Consider the following 20398-nt stretch of genomic DNA (forward strand, 5'->3'; position numbering starts at 1 on the left):
ACTATATAAATTTTAAATTGACATTAGTTGAAACTTCTGCTTGAAAGAGATACTTATAATGAATAAATTTTTTAGATCAGAACAGATCAGACAACAACATTTAAGTCATTATAGACAAATAAGCAGAGCGTAATGCTGTTTTCATAGGAATGGTTATAGAGACATTCCTTTAAGAGGAGAATTTAAAAGCAATCTAAATGTCACGGCCACGGTCCTCTCGTTGTTCATTGATTTGCTCGAGCGGGCCCAGTAACGTCTCCATTGGAGACTTTGTTGTTACTGTGTCTGGCATATCGAATACGTCACGGGAGCTTGCCAGGCTCTGCCCCACGGGCAAGATACTCTCGGTAGCCTGCCGGGCTCTCCAGGAGGGGCGGAGGAATCGAACTCGGGTCAGCCATGTTGGCCGCTTGTAAGGCAAACGCCCTACCGCTGTGCTATCTCTCCAGCCCAATCTAAATGTATCAACAGGAAAATGATTAATATATTACAATATATCCACAATAGGAGACGCCATAAAAAGGTATAACTTGGACATTCAGCAAAAGGAAAAATCAGATACAGTGAAAAGCAGTTCACTGAATAATATGCAATAATCTGTCACTGTCACTGTCCTCCCATTGTTCATTGACTTGCTCGAGCGGGCCCAGTAACATTGTGAAACTTGTTACTGCATTTGGCATATCGAATGTGTCGTGGGTAGCTTGCCAGGCTTTGCCGTGAGAGCGAGATACTCTCGGTAGCTTGCTGGGCACTCCCAGAGGGGCGGAGGAATTGAACTCGGTTCGGCCATGTTGGCCGCATGCAAGGCAAATGCCCTACCCACTGTGCTATCACTTCTTGGCCTTTTGGCTAAGATCAAGTGTAGTATCTGTTCTTATCAGTTTAATATGCAATAATCATCTATTAGAAATTATTTAATTTTCAAGAAAGAAATATTCACAGGAACCGAAAGAAGAATTAAGAACCTAGAATATTCAGCAAGTCTAAGATTTCTCTGAAAGCATTTGTTTGTTTGTTGCAGATGTTGGAAATGAAATAGGAGGCAAGGCTTTGGATTTCTTTGGCATGAGGAAACAAAGTGGAGGCTTCTGAATGAGGAAGTTCATTGGGGTGGATGTCCAATGAGAAAAGTATATGATATAAATCTTCATCTGATAACAAAAGGTGAAGATAAGATACCTATCTCAAGTATAAAATATCTTAATTTTTTAAATAGGCCAAAATAATTCAAAAGATAAATGGAAAAAATAGAAGCAGTTTAGCAAAAGAGGAATTATAAATATCCAACAAACATACGGAAAATGCTTAATTTCACTACTTATGGAGAAATTGTAATATAAAACAAAGATGTTTTCACTTCTTATGAAGAAATTGTAATAGAAAACAAAGATGTTTTTACTACTTATGAAGAAATTGTAATATAAAGCAAAGATGGAATATGTCAGATTAGTATAAATTACATTTCAGAAGACACTTATTGTATTAGTACATGGAGCTGCTATAACAGAACATTATAGTGTAGGGAACTTACTGTCACTTTCACTGTCACTGTCCTCCGATTGTTCATCAATTTGCTCAAGCAGTAACGTCTCCCTTTTGAGACTTGTTGTTACTGTGTTTGGCATATTGAATACGTCACAGGTAGCTTTCCATGGAAGCGAGATACTCTCGGTAGCTTGCTGGGCTCTCTGAGAGTGGTGGAGGAATCCAACCTAGCTTGGCCGGGCTGGCTGAACGCAAGGCAAATGCCCTACCGCTGGTAGCTTACAAAGAAGAGAAATTTTTCTCACTGTTCTGTAGGCTGAAAGTGTAAGATCAGGGTGCCAGCATAGCTGGGAAAGGGCCCTTTCATAGGTAAATTTCTTATTGTCTATTCACCTGGTGTAAGGATAGAGATCTCTCTGGCCCCAAACATTTACCCATAAACTTATTTACATGCACATAAGAAATTTGATGGCAGAATAAAATGGAACAACTTTTGTGAGTAATAAGATAGCAACACCAGACAAATTCTATATATAAATCTAATGTTTCCATTTTATACCTTATAGATCCGCCCACAGAGTCACATAAAGATGTATTTATAAGACAATAGAATTTTAATGGCAAATCAAAGGAAAATGAAGTATCTAGTAAAGAATATATAAATGCATTATTGTGTGATCAAATGGAATAGAATATTATAAAAATTAAGAAACTGGCGTGATATATAGCTACCCAAGTGATTCTTGCAACATAATTTTCAAAGAAAGGTTTTAAGTTGTAGAGGAATACATGAAAAATAATACCTTGCCTATAAAATTGAAAGGCATGCAAGAATTACTGGAAACTACTTGGCAACATGTATATTTCTTTATTTGTAGCAAAGAAGCAATTTGTTTTGGTTGGATATAGCTCAGCAGCAGATCCTTGCCTGTAGGGGAGGCTCTGGATTCAGAAATTAAAAAATCTTTTTAAAGTATTGGGTAAGAAGATAAATGTTTGGAGCAATAGTTTTCTTTGCTGGGGTGTACATGAGTAATGTGTTATACACAACATGGAATAAAGCCTAGTATCCATTGGTAGGTAATAACACAATTCAGAGTATTTTAAGTATTCCAGAATGAAGATTATATATATATGTTTATATATATATATATATATATCTGCAGAAGAATTTAGATGTGAGAAATATGGGAGAAAATTATAGGTCAAAATACTACATTTAATTTAATAAATCAAAAAGTATTGTAAGGTAAAGTGAAAATGTGGAAATAATTTTCTGCGAGGGTGATTTGTAAATACTCAAAAATTAAAGTATCTCAAATATTGTATCCTAAAAATCGTGAGTTTTAGTCAGCTTTTTAGGCTCACCTAAAAACTCAAATATTAAAAAATAATCAAAGTACTCTGAATTTATGTATAGTTCAATTCAAAGCTAAACAAGCTATCATGGAAGAATATACATTTTTTATATCTAAAACATTAAAGATTTGGGTCACATCAAAAAGAACAAGAGCACTCAGTGCTGGTGTGGATGTGGGGACGTACTGGTGTGAAAGTGACTCCTCTTCACTGTTGGCGGGAATGCCGACCGGTTCAGCCTTTTTGAAAAACAATACGAATATGGACATTTTTCACAATTGAGGAATTTGGGGCATTCCTAGAATCTGAGCCTCCATTTGAGCAATACCACTTTTAGGAATTTGCCCCGAAAGCCCAAAAAACAACCAGCAGAAATGCCACCCGCACTCCTATGTTCATGGCAGCGCTATTCACAATAGCCAGAATATAGAAAAAACTCAAATGCCCAAGAACAGAGGACTAGATATAAAAAATAACAAAACAAAACTATGGTACATCTACACAATGGACTACTATGCAGCTGTTAAGAAAATGAAGTTATAAAGTTTGTTTATAATTGGATGGACATGGAGAGTATCATGCTGAGTGAAATGAGTCAGAAGGAGAGGGATAGACATAGAATGATTGGACTCTTGTGGAATATTAAAAAAAAGTAAAAGTAAGTAAGTAAAGGCCCTCCCGTTGATCATCGATTTGCTCGAGCGGGCCCAGTAACGTCTCCATTGGAGACTTTGTTGTTACTGTGTCTGGCATATCGAATACTCTCGGTAGCTTGCCGGGCTCTCCAAGAGCAGCGGAGGAATCGAACTCAGGTCGGCCATGTTGGCTGCGTGCAAGGCAGACGCCCTACCTGCTGTGCTATCGCTCCAGCCCTAAAAAAAATGTGAGATTAATATTTAGAGACAGTAGAAACAAGGACTAGGATGATTGTTCCACATTTGGAAGCTTGCTTCAAGTGTTGGGGGAGAAGGCAGTTGGGATAGAGAAGAAAGAAATCATCATGCAAAGATAGTTGGAAATGTTCACTCTGGATAAGAATTGCATGCAGAAAATAGGTAAAGGAATAAGCAGGATAATCTCTTAGTATCCATATTGCAAAATTTAGTACAGCGTCTTTGTGTCTCACAGTGATTCCATTAAAAAATAAATAAATAGGGGTCTGGAGAGATAGCACAGAGGGTAGGGCGTTTTCCTTGCACATGGCCAACCCAGGTTCGATTCCCAGCATCCATATGGTCCCCTGAGCACTGCCAGGGGTAATTCCTGAGTGCAGAACCAGGAGTGACCCCTGTGGAATGCTGGGTGTGACCCCAAAAGCAAAATAAGTAAATAAATAAACAAATTAAAAAAGTCTACAAATTCTTGAGCTGTAAGACCAAGGAGGTTTATAAGTCGCTTGAAGCCTTGGGTTCACTAGACACTAAGAGGTAAGGGTGGCACCGGGGCAGGTGATCAAATAAATAGTCTAAGCGATAGCACAGCGGGTAGGGCGTTCGCCTTACAAGCGGCCAACATGACCAACCCGAGTTCGATTCCTCCGCCCCTCTCGGAGAGCCCGGCAAGCTACCGAGAGTATTCGATATGCCAGACACAGTAACAACAAAGTCTCCAATGGAGACGTTACTGGGCCCGCTCGAGGAAATCGACGATCAGCGGGAGGGCCTTTACCTTTACCTTACCTTTACAGGTTTTAATCAAGTTGTATATAAAATAACCTTATTATTGCATCATCTTAACTGCTTCTTCCTTATATTTGCCCATTTCTTTTCCTACTTAGTGAGATTTGGCTTTGCATTCAAGTAATTTTCCCCCTGTGTTCTTTGTCCAATTTTAGTCTAGCGATAACCTCCTTATTGGGGTTAATGCTTACAAATCCCCTTGAAAAGCAAAACAATAGTAACAACATCGAATAGAGCAGTCTTACTCTGAGTGTTATCCAAAATAATTGGAATCAAGATCTTGAAATGATATTTGTGCTCTTAAGTTAATTGCAGCAGTATTATACCATCATCAGAGAGTGGTGCCATTTGCTTTCTCCCTCTGGACTCATTCAGTGTAGATCACATTTTTCTTCCTGTGAACCTGAACTACTTTGCCAATTTTCTGACCTTTGTGGGCTAGAGTGATAGCACAGCGGTAGGGCGTTTGCCTTGCAAGCGGCCGGCCCAGCCAAGCTGGGTTCAATTCCTCTGCCCCTCTCAGAGAGCCCAGAAAGCTACTGAGAAAATTTTGCCCGCACAGCAAAGCCTGGGAAGCTACCCGTGAGGTATTCGATATGCCAAACACAGTAACAACAAGTCTCACAATAGACACATTACTGGGCCCACTAGAGCAAATTGATGAACAATGAGAGCACAGTGCTACAGTGCTACAGTGGCCTCTCACAGGCTGAACTGATCGTAATTCTGGATAGACATGGATAACACATTGTACTTTTTTTCTCAGCTCGAGCGATAGCACAGCAGTAAGGCGTTCGCCTTACAAGCGGCCAACATGGCCGACCCGAGTTCGATTCCTCCGCCCCTCTCGGAGAGCCCGGCAAGCTACCGAGAGTATCTCGCCCGAACGGCAAATCCTGGCAATCTCCCCGTGATGTATTCGATATGCCAAACACAGTAACAACAAAAGTCTCCAATGGAGACGTTACTGGGCCCGCTCGAGCAAATCGACAATCAACGGGAGGGCCTTTACTTTTACTACTCTACTTTACTTGGAAAAGAGGGGAAGACATAATCTTCCTGAAAATGTGGGATGAAGAATCGAAATGCCTTTTATGGTTCTTGCTCCGGTCAGAAGACACAAAAGGATGGAACTTCATTTTAGCTGTTACCTTCTTAAGGTCATAAATAAACAGACAGTCCCCATTAGCCTCAAAGCAAATGCAAGATATCAATCTTAATTTGGCAACGCAAATGAGCCCTAGATTAACAAGACATCTCAGGATAATAAATGGAAATTCTCCGATACTTTGTTTGTTTAGAAACACAAACACTCAGTTTTTCTTTTAAAAGAGAAAAACAAAACAAAACAGAAAAGGACCCATACTTAATCCTGCATGAAGTTCCTATCCCGCTGCTCGTCAGTTTCTTTCTTCTCTATTTAATTTTTTAAAATTTTGGGCATCGTAATTTGCTCGAGTGGGCCCAGTAATGTCTCCATTGGAGACTTTGTTGTTACTGTGTTTGGCATATCGAATACTCTCGGTAGCTTGCTGGGCTCTCCAAGAGGGGCGGAGGAATCGAACTCGGGTCGGCCATGTTGGCCGCTTGTAAGGTGAACGCCCTACTGCTGTGCTATAAGGGCTGGAGCCATAGCACAGTGGGTAGGGCGTCTGCCTTGCACGCAGCCAACATGGCCGACCCGAGTTCGATTCCTCCGCCCCTCTCGGAGAGTCCGGCAAGCTACCGAGAGTATTCGATATGCCAGACTAAGTAACAACAAAGTCTCCAATGGAGACGTTACTGGGCCTGCTCGAGCAAATCGATGATCAACGGGAGGGCCTTTACTTTTACTTTTACTTTGGGCATCGTGGTTTATGATATTATAATGACAGGATTTCATGCATAACACACTCCCTTACCACATCCCCCACCAGCGTCTACTTCTCACTACCAATGGCCTAATGTTTCCCCTTCATTTGAGTCTCCATTTTGCCCTCCCCTGAGGTCACATCCTACTGAAGATCAGCTCTTCTGCATTTCCGTAAACTTTTCTACCAAAAAATGGGTGGGTCATTTATTACTCAATATTCTCACTCTTGAATATCTTAAGAATATCTTAAGTCTTGAATATCTTAAGTCTCCTGCCCCCGCGCCTGGCTGTCCTCGCCGGGGCCCCTTGGAGGGGAGCAGGTTGAGCTTTCCTCCCCGCCCCGACCAGGACTCCGGCAGCCAAAGACCTCCAGGACCAGCCACCACCATGCTGAGACCACTCTCTGCACACATGAAGGTACTGGCAGAGGGACAAAGCCACGCGGGTTCTGGGGTCGAGATCTCCAAGCCTACTCGGATTGGGGCCGAGCCTCCTCCACCCAGATCCTCCAAATTCCAGTAGGCGGGGGTCACAACCACCAACTGGCCCCCTGGCGCCGTGTAATCCCATCAGCCGCCAAAACTCTGAGACTATAAAAACCAGCTCCCAAAACCGCGTGGCCGCATTTGCGGCCACACAACATCTTATTATAACATCTCATTCCTACTTTGGACAAACTGGCAGGCTACCGAATGTAGCCTGCCCACACGGCAGAGTCTGGCAAACTCCCCATGGCGTACCAAATATGCCAAATACCAGTAACAATGATGGGTCTCATTCTCCTAAAGAGCCTTGAATATAATCTCAGGGCTAGGATGAAGGAGACATTACTGGGGCCTGCTCAAGGCAATCGACGAATAACAGGATTATTTGTGATTTGTGATTTGTGATTGAATATCTTAAAGAACTTGGGAATCATGCACCAACACAGTGACCCTCTGCCACTGCTCTTTCCTCGGTTCCGTACTACAGAACCTTCTGAGCACCAACAGCTGTAGTAGCCCTAATGGTCACCAGCACCACTGAAGATAACCCTCCTTCCAATAAAATCCAAAAAAAGATGTACCACCCCCAAATCGGAAAAGAGACAATGATTGAATTGCATATTAAAACTTACTTCTTTGTAGAATGGTGAGATCCTGGTAGTGAATCCGCAAAATGGCTCACCGAGGATCTTGATGTACTGGGCCTGAATGCCCTGATTGGCTAGGGCTTCAATGACCGCTTCTGTCTCAACAGAATCAAAGGCCTTCTTTAAATCAATGAATGTTAGACAGAGTGGCATCTTGAACTCCCGAGAAACCTCAACCAGTTTGGTTATTGTGTGGATATGGTCGATGGTGCTGAATCCTTGGCAGAACCCTGCTTGCTCGCATGGTTGTCCTTCATCTAGTGTTCTGCCAATCCTATTCAGGATGACTCGAGTGAACAACTTGTAGATGACAGACAATAGGCAGATCGGGCGATAGTTGCCAATGTCATGGATGTCTCCCTTCTTGAACAGTAGTACAGTCCTGCTGGTTTTCTATTGGGACAGAACCTTGCATTCATACAGGTAGCCTGTGAAGAGCTGAGCCAGTGTATTGATGAGTACTAATGGCAGGTTCTTCAGGTGTTCAGGTCTGACCTTGTCTGGGCCGGGTGCTGTTCGTTTCTTTACTGACGAAATGGCATGTTGGATTTCGGAAGGGAGAACATTGGGAACGACATATCCATCCTGTGCAGTTTGGTTTGTTGCTAAGTGGACATGGCTATCAAAGAGATTTGAGTAGAAGTCATGGATAATCTTCTCCATTGCCATTCTGGAGGATGTGATAGATCCATCAGGATGTCGGAGTGCAGTCATCTTGGTCTTGTAGTTGGCGAAGGACAAGCAGGCGTTATGAATGCTTTTCCCAGCTTCTGCCGCATCTACCAGCATTTCTGCTCTTCTCTCTTTGAGGTGTTCCTTGATAGCATCTCTGCACTGCTTTGCGAGCTCGGACGTTCGCTTGCGAAGATTACAAAGAACTAATCATCGATGTCAAGAGAGGGGTTCGGCAGGGTGATACCATTTCACCGATACTCTTCAGTGCCACCCTCAAGAACATCATGCGATGACTGGAATGGGAAGGAATGGGAGTGAAGATAGATGGTCGGCAACTACACCACCTCGCTTTGCTGATGACATTGTTTTAATAACACCAAACATCAGCCAAGCGGCACAAATGCTGGCTGACTTCGATCGTGAGTGTGGAAAGGTCGGACTACAGCTGAATCTTATGAAGACAATGTTTATGAGAAACAGCCTCGTTCCTGATGCCCCATTTGCTCTCAATAGAACGATCATCTCCGAATGCAACAGCTATGTGTACCTAGGTCGAGAAGTCAACATGACAAATGCCCTGGCACCCGAGCTTCGCAGGAGGAAGAGAGTAGCATGGAACGCCTTCAAGAGCGTTGAAGAAATAGCTAAGAGGACGAAGAACCTCCGGCTCCAGGCACATCTTTTGATTCCACTGTTCTTCCTGCATTAACATATGCCTCAGAGACCTGGGCCCTACGAAAACAGGATGAGAACACTCTTCGGGTCTCTCAAAGAGGAATCGAAAGAACTATGCTTGGAATATCACGATTCACTCAAATGAGAGATAGAATCCGGAGTTCTGATCTTCGTCAACGCTCAAGAATCAGAGACGCTGTCTCGTTTGCCAAGACATCAAAAATCAGATGGGCTGGACATGTAATGAGGTTTACAGACAACCGCTGGACTAGAGCCATTACTGATTGGATTCCACGAGACATCAAAAGATCACGTGGACGCCCACCTATAAGATGGTCAGACTTCTTCGTCAAGACCCTAAATGATCGGTTTGAGGCTCTACATGTTCCTAAAACGAACAGATACCATTGGGCTACGCTAGCACGCAACCGTGATGAATGGAGACGTTACTGGCACCCGCTCGAATAAATCGATGAATAACGGGGATTAAGTGATTAAGTGATTAAGTGAGTAGGAAGTATCTTATGATCTGTCCAGGAATATGTTCACTCATATGTGAGACTCGGTCTTAGCATGTGGAAAGTGGCCTGGAGCATGGTGGTGGTTGGGTAATGGAGGTCAGCTGCCAGGGTTGGGTCCCTTGGGATGGGAAGTGCTCTAACCCGCTCCACTCTGGGGCGCCCCAAGTGAAAACAGCCTGGTGTGGATTCCAGTGGCATGAATGACTATTATCAGAAAAGAAAATTTAAAAAAAGAAAAAAACAGCAAAGTGTGGATGAAGACAGGAAGAAAAATTAAATTCTTTGCCTATTATAGGGGGGACTCAAAATGTTGTACCTGCTATGAAGAATGGCATGCTGAACTCTCAAAATGGCATGGCATGCTGGAGAGAGAGAGAGAGAGAAAGAGAGAGAGAGAGAGAGAGAGAGAGAGAGAGAGAGAGAGAGAGAGAGAGAGAACACAGAGTTTAAGAGCTTGCTTTGCCAAGGTCACTGGTCAGCTCCTGTTCAATTGTTGTCACTGCATGATTCAACAAGTACTACCCACAACAGTGACTCTAGGCATAGCCAGGAGTAGTCACTAAACACTGCTGGGTGTGGTCTCCCAATTAACCCCTCAAAAACGGAACAAACAAAACAGTACCTTCAAAACAGTATCATCACAGACCAATCAAGAAATCTTAGTCTGTGTATTATACACAAAATCAAAAGCAAGATCTTGTGCCTTTAATTCTAGCATTGTTAACCATATTTTAAAAGTTGGGTTGGAGTGATAGCATAGCGGGTAGGGCGTTTGCCCTGCAGGCAGCCAACATGGCCGATCTGAGTTCGATTCCACAGCCCCTCTAGGAGAGCCTGGCAAGCTACCGAGAGTATCTTGCCTGCACGGCAAAACCTGGCAAGCTACCCATGACGTATTCAATATGCCAAACACAGTAACAACAAGTCTCAAAATGGAGATGTTACTGGGCCCACTCGAGCAAATCGATGAACAATGGGAGGACAGTGACCGTGACAGTGATTTAAAAAGTTGTGAGCCTAAAGATCCATAGCAGATGACTTGGTAAGGAAAATGTAGTTTTTAATTGTAACAGGATACTAGACATTCTTTAAATAGAAAGTCCTGCAATTTGTAACGCATGAATGTCCTTGAGGTCCTTATGCTAAACAAAATACGTGGTCACATAGACAAATACTGCATGATCCTATATATGTATATATGTACATACACATTGCCTGTCCCTGTCCTCCCGTTGTTCATCGATTTGCTCGAGAGGGCCCAGTAACGTCTCCATTGGAGACTTTTGTTGTTACTGTGTTTGACATATCGAATACATCACAGGTAGCTTGCCAGGCTCTGCAGTGCGTATGAGATACTCTCGGTAGCTTGCCGGGCTCTCCGAGAGGGGCGGAGGAATTGAACTCGGGTCAGCCATGTTGGCTGTGTGCAAGGGAAACGCCCTACCGCTGTGCTATCGCCCCAGCCCACACATTGCCTATAATAATTAAATTCACATATTGAAAGGTGGAATATTGGCTGCAAGAGGCTGGGAAGAGAGAAATATGAGTTAATAATCAACAGACATAAGTTTCTTTGGTAAATAAGAAGAATAATCTCTAGACATAAAATTTATAATAGTGACCTATAGTAAACAAGAATCTATTGTGCGCTTAAACATTAAGAGAATAGATGTTGGGGTCAAAGAGATAAATAGAGCCGGTAGGGCATTTGCTTTGCACACAGGCAACACAGCTCTATCTCTGTCCTCCCATGTGGTGCCCCAAGGCTGGTGGGAGTGATGCTTATGCGCTGTCAAGTGTTTCTCCAAAATAACAACAACAACAAGAGAGTATATCTCATATTAGGTGTTTTTGTCATGATGCATTTTTTAAAAGAATAGAATACTGGCACAAGAATAGCCCATTAGCAAAGAAAGGAAAGTATAAACAAATTAAAGTACGAACATAAATTAGATACAAGTGAGTAGGGAAAGCATATATATGTGTGAATTACAAATAGAATTTTATTGAGCACTTTTAAAATTTTTTTCGCTTACACCTAATATAAACACTGTGTTTTACAAAATTGTTCATGATGATTTGTTATAGACATTCACTAAACCAACCCAAATTCTACCACCATTTCACCATCACACCACCATTATCTCCAATTTTTCTACCATTCTTTCAGCGTGCTCCCATAGCAGACCCTCAGTAATTTATTTAATGTTGCTTGTTTGCTAAAAGAATGATCAAAAAGGTTTCCTCAGAAGAAAGTTAGTGAAGATTGTGTATATAACTATGGAGCTATCACGCCCTTCTAAAAGAGCTCACTAAGATGTTATTACAGGTTAAGTCTTCTGTGTTGATATTTTGTTAATTGAGATTTGGATACCTTCTATAGGACCATCCAATCTGATTTGCTGCTCCTGGTTTATCAGTGTTGCAGAGTTTGCGGCCACATGCTCTAAGAAGTCCAATATTTTTAATGAGGTGATATAGCTGGAGTTAAATTTTTAGCTGGGAAGCGTTTGGGGGCATGAGTGCCAGGGCTTCCTTAAGTGCAGGGACATGGGGGAAGGTAGCTCATGCCTCACTCCACCAAAGCCTGAACATTTCAGTCACAAAACCCACATACCTGAGTTTTTCAACAGATTAATTTCTGGATGAGGCTTATCCTGAGTAGTGGAGTTCAGACTGGAGCATTATTGAGTGTGGATAGTTTTGCTGTTCAAGCTCTGTGCTGGGTTCACCTGTCTCTCTCCAGGGTACCCTGGATTATGCAGCCTTGCATGGGGTCTGAAAGAATCTCTGTATCTTATTGATCTCTCTAGAGATTTATTTATGAGTTCCTGGATCATGGATAGTGAAAGAGCTTACATGATGCCAGAGGTGGTTTGTAGGTTTGAGATATATATATATGTATATCTCAAACCTACAAATATATATATATGTATATATATACATATATATACATATATATACATACATACATATATATATATATCACGGTCCTCCTGTTGTTCATCAATTTGCTTGAGCGTGCCCAGTAACATCTCTATCGTGAGACTTGTTGTTACTATGTTTGGCATATCAAATACATCACGGGTAGTTTGCCAGGCTCTACCATGCAGGTGAGATACTCTCAGTAGCTTGCCGGGCTCTCCGAGAGGGGCGGAGGAATCGAACTCGGGTCGGCCATGTTGGCTGCGTGCAAGGCAAACGCCCTACCGCTGTGCTATCACTCCAGCCTCACTTAGAAGTCATATATATATATAGGCTGGAGCGAGAGTATCGATACAAGCTATCGAGAGTATCGAGCCTGCATGGCAAAGCCTGGCAAGTTCTCCGTGACGTATAGGATATGCCAAACACAGTAACATCAAGTCTCACGATGGAGACGTTACTGGGCCCGCTTGAGCAAATCTATGAACAACGGGAGGACTGTGACTGTGACTGTGACTTCGAAGTGATGTTAGAATAATTGTACAATCTTGAAAAGAGAACAGGGAATTCACATTTACAACAGACATCCTAGTAAACTCTAAATGTGTTATCTTTTTTATTGTACTCAAATTTTTAATAGATTCTCCATATATAGAAGGGGGCCAAACTGTGACACCTTAAAATCACTTAGATAAATGCCACTCCATTAGAAGGAACCAGCACTCTAGAGCATTGTGTGATTCTAGATCTTTCATTGAAAAAGACGAAGAGGAACCTGAAACATATTGTTTCAGAAAGCAATAAAATGCTGAAATAATGATCAGAGCATATCAGAGAAACACAGGAACAACCACATGGAGCTAAATTTGAGACAGCATGACCATAAAATAGTCCAGATAATAGCGAATTATAGCACACTTAAGTATTAAAAAATTGATCATTAAGAAACAATAGGTAAATGACAGATACTCTTAAAAACTGTTCATATTATGAAAAATGGAGGTCTCGCCGAGACCTCCAAGCCTACTCAGATTGGAGTCGAGCATCCTCCACCCAGATCCTCCAAATTCCAGCAGGCGGGGGTCACACCCACCACCTGGCCCCCTGGCGCCGTGTAATCCCATCAGCGGCCAAGACTCAGAGACTATAAAATCTAGCTCCCAGAACCGCGCGGCCGCGCGACATCTTATCATGACATCTTTTTATGACATCTTATTATCTCATTCCTACTTTGGACAAACTTGCAGGCTATCGAATGTAGCCTGCCCACAGGGCAGAGTCTGGCGTACTCCCCGTGGCGTACCAAATATGCCAAATACCAGTAACAATGATGGGTCTCATTCTCCTGAAGAGCCGTGAATATAATCTCAGGGCCAGGATGAAAGAGACGTTACTGGGGCCTGCTCGAGGCAATCAATGAATAACAGGATGATGAAATGAAATGAAATGAAATTATGAAAAATAATCAAAACCATAAAGGCAAAAAGCTAAGTTAAAGATGTGCAAGAGGTATGGCAACTAAATGAAGTGTATAGTCTTTGATTTGATCTTGGATTTTAGAGCACAGCTAGAAAGAGCATCTTTGTATCTGGCCATAGAAATTTAAACATAGATTATATATTAAATCATATATTATTACATTTCTAGATGTGATAATAGCGTGTGTATATCAGAGAACGATGTTGTTCTTAAGTGATATATAAAACCAGATTAGTGATGGAATGCCATATCTATAACTTACTTTCAAATAATTTTGCCAAAGGTGTACACCTGTGTTTGTGACAGAGAGATGGGGAGTGAGGGAGATAAAGCAACTCTAGGAAAATGTTAACAACCAGTGGATCTAGATAACGGATGTGTGGTGTTTCTTAGTCAGCCTTTGAACTGAAGTAACCTATTGTAGTTTTGAAATGTCAATATAAAAAATAGAGGAATAAAAGAAAAATGAGAAAAAAATTACCAAGTCATTACATTTGCATTTCTATATATGAATATTTGTGAATCAGACCGCTACTTTAAATTCTTTTCAATTAGAGCAAGCATAAGAAATAAACATATATTCTGGAGCAAATGATGTACAGAGAAATCATCTTTTTATTTGACAGATGAAGACATCTACAAATAAATTAATTTCCCTAAGGTGACACTCTAATCTGGATAAGATTCCATTTCTATGAGCTCAATTTGGCTGCTGGAATTCAAATATGATCCTTTGAATACTTGATTTTTTTTCCAGACTGTTGACTTGGGGAAGATTGTTGTATTACACTTTATCAAAGAGAATAGACCTTTCAAGAATTTTGTTTTCCTTTCTTCTTTAAAAAAAAATTTCAGCAGGGATTGAAATATCAGTGGGGATGCTTTCTATTCTTGACCTATTTTCCTCATAAATTGATGAAGCGGTTGGAAGTCCATTAGATGTGTTGAATAAGGTGATGGCAGTACTGAAATGAACAATAAAAAGGAAGCATGTTAAAACAGATTCTAGCCAAGATTTAATATGTTAAAAAGTATGGGATCTTCTATCCCTTACTGTTATGCTATGATTTACCATGCTGCCATGAAATATCATAGATAATGATGTTACAGACCCTTATTAGTACCATCTCCTGGGCTGGAGTGATAGCACAGCAGATAGGGCGTTGGCCTTGCCCGCGGCTGACTTGGGTTTGATTCCTCTGTCCCTCTCGGAGAGCCCGGCAAGCTACCGAGAGTATCCTTCCCGCACCGCAGAGCCTGGCAAGCTCCCCGTAGCATATTCGATATGCCAAAAACAGTAACAAGTCTCACAATGGAGACGTTACTGGTGCCGGCTTGAGCAAATCGATGAACAACGGGAGGACAGTGCTACAGTGCTACCATCTCCTTAGGCAAAGAGAACAGTGACAGGCTGTTCCATTGTGGAGTTGTACTGGTGGATTCACATCCTGCTCTGAACTCTGCTAACTCTGTGGCTTTGGGCAAACTACTTAGCTTGTCTGGCTTCAGTTTCCTTAAGTGTAAATAGCATTAATGAAGGTATCCAGTTGATAGATTTGTTGATGAAATAAAGTAAACATGCTCTAGCACAGGGTGGTACGCATAACAAATAAAGAGTTTTTTTAAAACTTAAGTGCTGCCTTTTAAAAAATAGTCTCAATTTTGCAGATATCACAAAATATATCACAGATACATTTTTCAGATGAAACAAAAAATGTTTTATTTTCACATTCCTATCTTGTGATGACTAAAACTTACTGCCCAACTTTAAGTTTAGACTTAATTTTTTTGAGGGTAGGAAATGAGCTTATTGAAAAATTTTGATAGCTATTTTATTTATTTATGATTTATGGACTTTAAAATTTTGGACTTAACAGTTCACTTAACAAAATGTCTTCTGTGGGAAGTCCTGCCGTGCACCCATCTAGCCCCCAACTTTCCTGTACACAGGTGGGTCCATCTGTGTGCATCTGACCTGTCCCGCCCCATGTTCCTGATCACCTGCCACCCGGACAGCTCCCTGAGGGCACTGATGGAGTTCTGTGACAGGTGCTCACCCAGCCCCAACCTTTCCTCTGCAAAGGAGCTTGGGCCCAGGTCTGTGGAACAGTATCCAGACAGACTGAGGGTGTGGCCTCCACTGTAGGAGGCATGGCCTCCTCAAAAGTGGGCATGGCCTTCTGTGAGGCCAGCAGCCACAGTTACATTTCCCAGTCCCAGAAATCTCAACCCACATCCCAATATTTATCACCTAATTCTTTGGAAAAAGTCCTGGCTGTCTCAAGCACAATACGGCAATAATCCACAGGACTACACACATTCCAACAAAAGAATAGTGTACCCAAGAAGCTGTACAAGGCCAACATAAAAGAGCACCTACTCCAACGCTTCACTAGATGCCTATCATAGGCCACAAAATAATGTCTGAGAGGAAGGACACATTCTAGACGTGGAGAAGGGTGACCACCATTGACCAACCTTATTCAGACTCCTTTCCCACAATAAGAGGGAACAGTGCTAGTGAACGTGAAGGTTTTAACTCTATACAACCACAACAGCATGAGGAAACAGTGCAAATCTCCACTAGGAGGAGGGGATAAGAAAAGAGTCCCAAATCTTCGACAGGGGTTACCCACAAGGTAAAGATCTCTCCAATAAAGAATTCCGAGATGAAATGCAGAGGGTGTTCAAGGAAACTCAAAGAATCAATGGAGCAGACATCCAGAAAATTAAAGGAAGAAACGAAAGAAACAGTGGAACGGATAGTCGAGAAAATACAGGAAGAAATGAGAGCAGAAATAAGAAAACTATAAAGAGAAGTGTCACAAAGTATTCAGTAGATGAAATTAAAAACTCATTGGGTGCTCTCAGTAGTAGAATGACTACAGCTGAAGCAGAATTAGTGAGCATTAAGATGAGCAAAGAATTAGTACAGGCAACAACAAACAATGCCAAAAACCTCAAAATAGTTTTAAGGCAAATCAGAGACCTAGGAGATGATGCCAAGAGGAACAACATTAGAATCATCGGAGTACAAGAAGGACAGGGAGGCAACTCCAGTGAAAGAGCCACAGTTTAAGAAATAATTGCTAAAAAGTTCCCAGAGTTAGAGAATGTAGGAACCCAGATCCAAGAAGCCAGAAGGGCGCCAGCTAAAAAAGACCCTAATAAAACACTCCAAGGCATAGCAAAGTCAGAATGATGGATGCTGTGGATAGAGACACAATACTGCAAGCGGCAAGGTCAAAGAAGGAAATCACATAGAAAGGAGCACCCCTTAGATTTACAGCAGACCAATCAGAGGGAACCCTCCAAGCCCAAAGACAATGGTGGAATATAGTGAAAAAACTCAATGAAATGAACGCCTCACCAAGAATACTTTATCAAGCTAAACTCTCACTCAAACTCAATGGAACAATGTACCATTTTATAGATAAACAACAACTCAGGAACTTCATAGACTCAAAAACAAATCTAAAAGAAGGACTAAAAGAGCTCCTGGAATTCAGAAAGAAAAACCCATAAGCACAACAAACCCTTACAGAAAGATGGCACAAAACCCCATGACAATAATCTCTCTCAAAGTCAATGGTCTAAATGCACCAATCAAGAGACACAGAGTGGCAAAATGGATCCAGAAATTGAAACTAACATTCTCCTGCCTACAAGAAACTCATCTGAACAGAAAGAGTAAACACAGGAAATACAAAGGATGGAAAACAATCCTGAAAGCAAACAACTCCCTCAAAAAAGGTGGGGTAGCCATACTAGTATAGAACAACACATATTTCAGGTTGAAAAAGAATAGAAGGGACAGTGAAGACCATTTTTCTACTTCTCAAGGGATATGTACACATAGAAAAGAAAATCTTTCTATGTGTAGGAAGAAATCACAGTCTTAAATGTATATGGACCTAATGAGGGACCAGCTAAATACATAAAACAACTGCTAACAGATATTAAGGAGGACATTACCAGCAATACAATAGTAGACAGAGACTTCAACATCATCAGAGATTACTTTGAGATTCTTCTGCCATAAACAAGAGAACTTAGAAGAAACGGATAAATTCCTGGATTCCTACAATCTTCCAAACTGAGCCAAGAAGACTTAGAATACCTGAATAGACCCATTCATCACTTGAAATTACTTGACATCCTGTTACTCATTGATTTGCTCGAGCAGGTGCCAGTAATGTCTCCATTCATCCCTGTTCATGTTGACAAGGACACCAACACCACCAACACCTCTTTTGTCACATGATCCGAGGAACAGTTCTTCCCCTGTGTCAAAAATGGAGTGATGTATTTGACGCCTTTTCGTCTCAATTAGACCAATGATGTCATAATTGATCTTCTGTGCTTGCACCATCAGGTCCTCAATGGACGCATCTGATGCCAGCATACATGCATTGAAAGTACAGACCCATTCATATTAAGAAAATCAAAACCATAATCAAAAGTCTTCCCCAAAACAAAAGACCAGGCCCAGAAGGATTCACTAGCGAATTCTTGCAAACATTTAAAGAAGACATGTTGCCAGTTCTCCTCAAGCTTTTTCAGGAAATTGAAAAAATAGGAACTCTCCCAAGCAGTTTCTATGAGACACATATCTCCCTAATACCAAAAGCAAATAAAGGCACCACAAACAAAGATTATTACAGGCCAATATCTCTGATGAACCTGGGTGCAAAGATCCTCAGAAAAATATTAGAAAATAGAATCCAACAATTCATCAAAAAAGATCATACACCACGACCAAGTGGGATTCATCCCAGGGATGCAAGGATGGTTTAACATTTGGAAATCAATCAACATAATCCTTCATATCAACAAAAGTAAAGATAAAAACCATATGATCATATCTATAGATGCAGAGAAAGCATTTGACAAGATCCAACACCTGTTTATGATGAAAACTCTCACCAAAATGGGCTTAGAAGAAACTTTCCTTAATCTAGTTAAAGCCATCTATGACAAACCTATGGCAAGCATTATCCTCAATGCAGAAACACTAAGTGTATTCCCTCTAAGATCAGGGACGAGACAAGGATGCCCACTCTTGCCACTTCTGTTCAATATAGTACTGGAAGTACTTGTAATAACAAAGGCAAGAAAAAGATATAAAGGGCATCCAGATAGGAAAGAAAGAAATCAAGCTCTCACTATTCGTAGATGATATGATACTATATATAGAGAATCCTAAAGCCTCTACCCAGAAACTCCTAGAAACAATAGACTTTTACAGTAAAGTCGCAGGCTATAAAATCAATACCCCAGGATCCATGGCCTTCTTATACGAAAATAATGAGACAGAGGAAAGAGACATGAAAAAATAATCCTGTTCACAATTGTGCCCCAGAAAATCAAATACCTCTTAATCAGCTTAACTAAAGAGGTAAAGGACCTCTACAAAACAAAACAAAACAAAACAAAACAAAACAAAACTACAAAACACTATTTCACTAAATAAAAAGGACTTGAGGAAATGGAAACATATCCCCTACTCATGGATAGGAAGAATTAACATTGTCTAAATGGCAATACTCCCCAAGGCACTATACAGATTCAATGTGATCCCTATAAGGAGGATCAAGCACTCCTAAAATTCATTTGGAACAATAAGCCCCCGCGAATAGCTAAAGCAATTCTTGGGAAAAAGACGATGGGAGGTATCACCCTCCTCAACCTCAAACTCTACTACAAAGTGGTAATAATTAAAACAGCATGGTACTGGAACAAAGGCAGAGCCACAGACCAATGGAACTGGGTGGAATATCCCTACACACAACCCCAAATGTCTGATCAGGTAATCTTTGATAAGGGAGCAAGAAATGTGAAGTGGAACAAGGAAAGCCTCTTTAACAAATGGTGCTGGCATAACTGGACAACCACATGCAAAAAAAAATAGGCTTAGATCTCAACTTAACACCATGCACAAAAATTAGATCAAAATGGATTAAAGACCTCAACATCAGACCAGAATCCATAAGGTATGTTGAAGACAAGGTTGGCAGAACCCTCCACGATATTGAGGCTAACAGTATCTTCAACGATGGCATGCCACTGACCAACCAAGTGGAAACACAGATAAACAAATGGGACTAATTTAAACTAAGAAGCTTCTGCACTGCAAAAGATACAGTGACCAGAATACAAAGACAGTCTACAGAATGGGAAAGGATATTCACCCAATCCCCATCTGTTAAGGGCTTGATATCAAGGATACACAAAGCACTGGTTGAACTCCACAAGAAGAAAAAACATCCAACCCCATCAAAAAATGGGGTGATGAAATGAACAGAAACTTTCTCAAAGAAGAAATCTAAATGGCTAAAAGACATATGAGAAAATTATCTATATCACTATCATCAGGGAGTTGCAGATCAAAACACCATTGAGATGTCATCTCACACCACAGAGTCTGGCCCACATCTAAAAGATCAAAAGCAACTGGTGTTGATGTGGGTGTGGGGAAAAAGGGACTCTCCTTCTCTGCTGGTGGGAATGCCGACTGGTTCAGCCCTTTTGGAAAACAGTATGGACGGGAAATCTCACAATGGAGACGTTACTGGGCCTGCTCGAGCAAATCAATGAACAACGGGAGGACAGT

General features: G+C 41.3%; 1 pseudogene; it reads left to right on the plus strand.

The window, feature by feature from the left end:
* Nucleotides 1-832: 832 nt before the first annotated feature.
* On the plus strand, nucleotides 833-953 carry LOC130044758 (uncharacterized; annotated as a pseudogene).
* The last annotated feature ends 19445 nt before the right edge of the window (nucleotides 954-20398 follow it).

Source organism: Sorex fumeus, unplaced genomic scaffold, assembly GCF_029834395.1.
Source record: "Sorex fumeus unplaced genomic scaffold, SorFum_2.1 ptg000124l, whole genome shotgun sequence".
NCBI classification, from domain to species: domain Eukaryota; kingdom Metazoa; phylum Chordata; class Mammalia; order Eulipotyphla; family Soricidae; genus Sorex; species Sorex fumeus.